Source organism: Plecotus auritus (assembly GCF_963455305.1).
Source record: "Plecotus auritus genome assembly, chromosome: 4".
NCBI lineage: Eukaryota > Metazoa > Chordata > Mammalia > Chiroptera > Vespertilionidae > Plecotus > Plecotus auritus.
In genome coordinates, this window is record NC_137775.1 from 13,856,982 (window position 1) to 13,865,196 (window position 8,215).

Consider the following 8,215-nt stretch of genomic DNA (forward strand, 5'->3'; position numbering starts at 1 on the left):
TTCAAAATAATTTGGCTCTAGGGTGACTCCCAATATATTCTACTTCCTGGTGTGCATGCCTTGTGTAATCTTTCCTTGAATATGAGCAGAACCCGTGACTTGCTTTAAACCAATATAATATGGCAAATGGCAGTTCCTTGATTAGATTATGCTATATAGCAAAGGTGATATGACTGTACTATCCTATCTAATAAAAGAGTATTATGCAAATTGACCGCACCTCCACTACACCCACAAGCCACGCCCACCATCCAATCAGGAGCAAGTATGCAAATTAACCCAACCAAGATGGCTGCAGCCATGGAGAGAGTAGGAGGCTTGAGTTGCCCCTGGCGATGGAGGAAGCCAAGCTTTCCGCCTGCCCTGGCCTGCCTTGGCCTCCACTTAAGGCTACAAAGTTTCAATTAGAAGATAAATAAATCCCAGATACCAGGGCCTCCACTTGGGTTGCTGGGGGATGAGGCCGGCCTGCAAACCACCACAGGCCCCTCACCCAGGCCTCCCCACGCCTCAAGGGAACCCTCACCCTGATCTGGGACACCCTTCAGGGCAAACTAGCTGGCCCCCACCCATGCACCAGGCCTCTATCCTATCTAATCCTATCTAATCAAAGAATAATATGCAAATTGACCGTCACTCCAACACACAAGATGGCTGCCCCATGTGGTCAAAGATGACTGCCCCCATGTGGACACAAGATGGCTGCCACAAGATGGCAGTAGGGAAGGGCAGTTGGGAGGGACCAGGCCTGCAAAGGAGGGCAGTTGGGGGCAATCAAGCCTGCAGGGGAGGGCAGTTAGGGGTGACCAGGCTGGCAGAGGAGGGAAGTTGGGGGTGACCAGGCCTGCAGGGAAGGGCAGTTGGGGGGTACCAGGCCTGCAGGGGAGGGCAGTTAGGGGTGACCAGGCTTGCAGGGGAGGGCAGTTAGGGGTGACCAGGCTGGCAGGGGAGCAGTTAGGCATCAATCAGGCTGGCAGGGGAATGGTTAGGGGGTAATCAGGCTGGCAGGCAGAAGCGGTTAGGGGCAATCAGGAAGGCAGGCAGGCGAGCAGTTGGGATCCAGCAGTCCTGGATTGTGAGAGGGATGTCCGACTGCCCGTTTAGGCCCGATCCTAGGATCGGGCCTAAACAGGCAGTCGGACATCTCTCGAGGGGTCCCAGATTGGAGAGGGTGCAGGTTGGGCTGAGAAACACCCCCCCCCCCATGCACGATTTTTGTGCACCGGACCTCTAGTGTTAAGACTCTGTCCCAGCAGACTGCAGACTGGGGCAAGAGATGACCTGGCTTAAAAGTATACTGTAATATTTTGAGAGGGCCTAGAGAGAGGGCCATGTGACACTGAACTAGGGGTAGGGTCTTTGAGTTGAGAACAGTTCCCATCTGAGAGCCAGCAATACAACAGAGACCTTTGTCTACATGGAAATGAATTTTGCCAACAGCCTGAATGACTTGGAAAACTCTTTCCCAGTCTAGACTCATAAAGAACTAAGCAAAACTGGGTCAGACTTATAGAAAATATAAGATAATCAGACCAACAGACACTGTGAGATAACAAATGTGTGTTGTTTTAAGCTGTTAAGTTTGGGGGACTTGGTTATGCAGCAAAGAAAACTAATACAGTAGTTATACCAATTGACACTCCCAGGAACAGTGTATAAGTAGACAGGCTTGGCCCCATCCTATCTAATAAAGAGGGAATATGCTAATTGACCATCACTCCTTCACAAAGATGGCTGCACCGACAGCTGAAGCCAAGTTCCCATAAGGAGCCTTAACGAGCTATCAGCAGGGACCTGGGGCTAAGCCCTCTCCCACCCCCTTAGGGCTTGACAGAGGACCTCAGGCTGCATCCCCCACCCAGCAGGGCTTGACAGGGGACCTCAGGCTGTGCCCCCCGCCCTGGTGTCAGGCTGGGGGACCTTAGGCCACGCCCCCCACCCCAGCACCAGGCCGAGGGACCTCAGACCACACCCCCTGCCCAGCGGGGCTTGATGGGGGACCTCAAGGTGCACCCCCAGTGCTGGGTCGGGGGAACTCAGGCCACGCCCCCCACACACCAGGCTGGGGAACCTCAGACCGCACCCCCAACCTGGCGGGGCTTGGCAGGGGACCTCAGACCTAACCCCCCACCTAGCGGGGCTTGACAGGAGACCTCAGGCTGTGCCTCCCGCGTTGGCACCAGGCTGGGAGACCTCAGGCCATGCCCCCCACCCAGCGGGGCTTGACAGGGACCTCAGGCCTCACCCCCTGACCCAGCGCCATGCCAGGGAACCTAAGGCCAGGCCCCCGCCTGGCAGGGCTTGCTGGGGGACCTCAAGGACCTCAGGCTGCTCCCCCTGCTCCAGCACCACGCCTGGGGACCTCAGGCCGCGCACCCCACCAGGAGGGTTTGACAGGGGACTTCAGGCCATGCCCCCCCACCCCAGCACCAGGCCGGGGGACCTAGGCTGAACCCCCTGCCCCAGTACCAGGCCAGGGGACTTGAGGCTGTGCCCCCCTGCCCAGCGGGGCTTGATGGGGAACCTCAGGCCATGTCCCCCACCCAGCGGGGCTTGATAGGGGATCTCAGACCATGTCCCCCACCTGGCGGGGCTTGATGGGGGACCTCAAGGCATGCCCCCCGCCCTTGTCTGGGCTAGAGGACCTTAGGCCACACCCCCCATCCTGGCACCAGGCCAGGGGCCCTGAGGCTACGTCCCCTGCCCAGCGAGGCTTGACAAGGGTGGGACTGGCCAGGTCTGGATCTAGCCCAATGGGGGCGGGGGCCAGCCAGGTCTGGGTTATATGCAATTTTGAGGCGCATGTGGGTGGGCAGGAACTTGACTCTGGGTCCCGTGGTGTGCCCCAGACTCTGACAGGAGGAAGGTTTTCATATACATTTTACTAATTTTCATTCATCTCTGACACTTCTATTATAGAGAAAGGGCAAATAGCAATATTAAATTATTTCCTCTAATTAATCCCCTTTTAATGTGCATGAATTTCATGCACTGGGCCACTAGTGTGATATAGTTGGTATTTTAATTTTAGCCATTCTAGCAGATATCTAGAATTATTTCACTGGGTTTTAATTTGTATGTACCTAGTTCCTATTGAAATTGAGCCTCATTTCATAAGCCTATTAATCATTTGGTTCCCTGAAGTTCCAGTTAAAATCTCTCACCTGCTTCTCTTGAATGTGTTTTTCTTATTGATTCATTAGTTTTTAATTTTTCTAGATATGAACTCTGTGTTGTTAAATGTGTTGCAAGTGTATTCTCCTATTTTGTGACTTGACTTCATTGATTTAATACATTTTTTGATACATATTCAAATTTATCATTGTTTTCCTTATAGTTGATACTTTTGGTGTCTTTTTATCTACACTGAGATCATGAGTATATTCTTTATTATATTGATGTTTTATTGTTTTAGCTTTCTAATTTAAATTTATATTTACTCATAGTTGATTTTTGTGTCAAATGTGTAGTAATAATCATTTCTTTTTGTATAGATACCCAATTGGCCTAGTACTTCCAAAATCTGTCCCCTTCATTTACAGAGCTACCTTATCATAAATCAGCTGTAAATAGATTGTGTTTCAGGCTCCCTATTCTATTCCAATAGTTAAATTACCAAAAATTCTTGTTCAATATCATCCTATATTAATTAACAGAAATTTATGATAAATCCTGATGTCCAGTACCGTGGTTGGCAAACTGCAGTTTGCGAGCCACATGCGGCTCTTTGGCCCCTTGCGTGTGGCTCTTCCACAAAATACCACGGCCTGGACGAGTCTATTTTGAAGAAGTGGCATTAGAAGAAGTTTAAGTTTAAAAAATTTGTCTCTCAAAAGAAATTTCAATTGTTGTACTGTTGATATTTGGCTCTGTTGACTAATGAGTTTGCCAACCACTGGTCCAGTAGATCAGGTTCTCCCTTATTTTTATTTTTCTCCATGAGAGTCTTGATTACCCTGATATTTCTATTTAAATTTTAAATTTAGCATGTCAAGATCAACATATAGCCTGCCCAGTGTTGCTCAGTGGTTGAACATCGACCTATGAACCAGGAGATAATGGTTCAATTCCTGGTCAGAGCACATGCTGGGTTGTGGGCTTGATCCCCATAAGGGGGCATGCAGCAGGAAGCCAATCAATTCTCATCATTGATGTTTCTATCTCTCTCTCCCTCTTCCTTCCTCTCTGAAATCAATAAAAATACATTAAAAAAAAGACCAACATACAAAAAAGAAATCTTTTCAGATTTTGATAGATATTGTAATGATCTATGGATCAATTTGGGAAAAACAATCATTTTTCATTCCATGAAAAATAGTATATCTCTCTATTTATTTTCTCTAATTTTTCCTCAATAATATTTTATACTTTTCTGTATAGAAGTTTTACACATTTGTGGCTATTAGTTATTACCTAGGCATTTAATATTTTTATCTTATTCAAAATTTTATCATTAATATTTTATTTTTTGTTAATCTACACTAATAAAAGAGAAATACGCAAATTGACTGTACCTCCATGATGCACACCAGCCAATCAGGAGTGAGTATGCAAATTAACCCAACAAAGATGGAGGGTTAATTTGCATACACAGGCATGGAGCAAAGACTGAAGACTGAAGACAACTGAAGACTGAAGACGACTGAAGACTGAAGACGACTGAAGACTGAAGACTGAAGAGGCTTGGCTTCTCTGCTGTGGCCAGAGCGAAGGCCTGGGTTCCAGGTGCCAGAGGAAAACTGGTGCCAGCAGCCAGGGGAAGAAAGGCCTATTGCACAAATCTTCGTGCAACGGGCCTCTAGTATTTCAATAAGAAATGCAATTATTTTGCTAGAATCACTTATCTATTTTAATAATTTCTTTATAGATATTTAGATTTTCTATGAATAATGGCATATTTACTTATGTCTTTATAATTCTAGTTTCTTCTTCACCCTCCTGTACTGGCTAGGAGTTCCAGTACAATGTTAAATTTAAGTGATGATAGCATGTACCCTTATTTCTTTATTGATCTCAATATTGAAGAGCTCAATATTTATTTATGTTGTTTTTAAAATGACCTTTGTAATATTAAGGGGGTTTCCATCTGTTCTTAGTGTATGCATTTCTTTTATGAAAAATGAATATTGAATTTTATCAAAAGACATTTCGTCATTCTTTGAGATGACTATATTAACTTTAAAATCATTTATTCTGTTCATGGCATGAGATACCCTAATTTTGGGATGCTAAAAAAGTCTTGCATTCCTGTAATGCATTCAAATTTTATACTTGTTTTGTTTATATTTTGTTGAAGTCATAGTCCTTTTTGTTGAGGACATGTCTTGTGAAGTTTGTTATCATTGAAGTTTGCCTCACTTGAGTTGAGGCAAACTTCAATGATAACAAACATCACAAGACATGTGACTTATGAACTCTTTAAAGTTGGTATAGTGATTGGGAAAAGTCACCTGTTAGCTAGTGTTTGAGCCTAGTAGACAATCCAACCATCACCAATTTTTATGCCAAATTTTGATTCTCTATGATATTTTGAAGTTTGGGATTATGAAAAGTTCCAGGAACTATCTGATATAAATGTCAAGGGCCTAGTGTGCTTCATTTTAATTAGTAGAGAGAATGTGTTTTCATCACTTGTTTTGAAATCTTATCACAGCTTTCAAAGAAAAACAGTTGGAATATGGAGTAGCAAAAATATCTTGAAGAAATGAGATCCTGAGCTAAAAATTGTATGAGGAACTCTAGCCTAATAAGCTGGAAGCCAACCATAATAGAACATTTGTAAACATGTGCAACTTTATCTATGAGCATCTCAGCATCCTTTAGCATATCAAAGTAAGGCCAAAGTGACTCTATATTCTTCAAGATATGCAGATTGTTTTTTGGAAGGTCAAAAACATTTTGGTCTTGGGCACTAAAAGCGAAGTGCTTAAAATAGGTTTTGATAATTTAGTTAAAAAAACCTTTACTAGGATGGTATAGTATAATTATTACAAAGTTATTGAGCCATTTTATTTAATTTTCTTCTTTATTATGCTATTTCTGACTTTTTAATAAAAGCTTAATGAAAGTCTTAGAGAACAGGAGTTTTGGGTTCATTGAATTTTCTGATTAATTAGTGCTCAAACTTATAATCATTTTATGTCAATGGAAATAAAAAAAAATGCGTCCACTTGAGTGACTTAGTAAAATGTACTGAACATAATTGAATTCCGTTTTTAAAATTATAACACAATAAATGATTCATGGTGGTCATTCAGAACATCAGTTTCCTGTGTTGTTTATGAAACTGAACTAAATTTCTTCTGATTTTTGGAGTCAGCAGAAATGATTTTCTCAAATAGTGTGACATTAGCTTGTTTTCTTGCAATTTGACTTTGTTCCTTAGGGTTGTAGGTTATGAGAATGTAAGAGAATGCAAATAATGGTTAATGGTGATAGTACATCTAGGTATTGGGAATGGCTTTATTTATATTAAGTTTGGGAGGTAGAATATTCACTTTTTATGACAAATTTTAGAGAATCAAGCTAAAATATCCAAACATATCTAAAATAGAATTTACATCATTTGATATGGTATTAGTGTAAGTTTGGTGTCATTTCTGGCTTGCTAAGTGATTGATACTTAATCTGTAATTGGAAAAGCTATGGCAGCAATTTCCTGTAATAGCCTACAAGCTGTATCTAATTTCTCCTTGGGGGAGAATTTTAATTGTATGTTACTCCCCAAATATGGACAAATTTGGCAGCCAGCTCTTTCTGGAATTTGATATTAATCTTTCTGCTGAGCCTGCAGTTTTCATGTGTTTATCACAATTGTTTTTGATATGAAGAAAACAAAATCCTTTGATATTTTCACAACCAGGAGTTAACATCTTGGTTTTAAGAAAAATTCACAGCAAACATGAAAATCAATCTCTTTGGTAGGAGTCTCTGATTTCAGCTTTTAATGTTAACAGTCATAATCATAATCATAATTATTCAATAAAGAGTTATTGAGAGCATGCTATTTTGCAGTGTCAGGCACTGTGTAAGCATTCCTGTGGATAGATTGTGGAGCATGGTAAACAGAGCTCTAGATCTCATGTAGATCTAATGTATTATCAATGATACCATTTTATACATGCATACAGGTTTCCTATGTTTCTTTTTCTTTTTTAAAATATATTTTGTTGATTTCAGAGAGGAAAGGAGAAGGAGAGAGAGAAATAGAAACATCAATGATGAGAGAGAATCATTGATCACCTGCCTCTTGTATGCCCCATACTGGGGATAGAGCTGCAACCCAGGCATATGCCCTGACTGGGAATCGAACCGCGAGCTCCTGGTTCATAGGTGGATGCTCAACCACTGAGCCATGCCAGCTGGGAGAGTTTCCTATGTTTCTAACAGCTTTTAGCATTTGTTCCTCAGGAAACATAAATTTCTGAAAGTGAAATTTAGAAATCTGTTAAGGTTCTTCATTATGTTACAGGTATCTGTCCACTGCTGTGAGCTTTCTGGTGATTCCAGAAATGGCTACTTTTCCTATATTGTGTGACACATAGGAGAAACCAAAGTTGACAAGTGGGGGCTCTTTGTTGCTTGCCCTTCTTTTAGGGCAGAACAGTGACTGAGAACACAAGGTCAAGACACTGTCTTAGTTCTGTCAGATGTTAATAACAAATTTTTTTTGGAGTCTTAACTTCTTCAACTGTAAAATGGATAAAATGGGGGAATAATAAGGTTTAACTTATAGAATTGTGAGGATTTAAGTCACTGATGAACATTGTAGGTCTAACATTCTGATATTTCTTGTTGCCCATCAAATTAAGTTGCCCACAAGCTTGCCAACTCAGGAGACTTCTTATCTGTAGAAAAACACATGGTCAAAAATATTTTTCCTTCACAATCTAACTTTGTTAACACAAAATATATTTTTAAAATATTCTGATTAACCAATAGGAAATTATGAAGGTTCAGTGAAAAACAGACAAACCTCTTTCTGTTCAGGATTCACTCCTAAAGTGATAAAGATGAGGGTCTTAGAGACATAGATGGTAACAAGTTGTGGTGATCATCGATTTTAAGTGAGTTCTACTGACTTTGAAATTTAACTGTTATGAAGCCCACACTCACTGAAAACATGAAGAATCTGAAACAAAAGATACTTATACAAACAGGAGATTTCTGAGGGTGCCTATTTCTCTATTGACAGTCATATGAAGAAATGTACTAG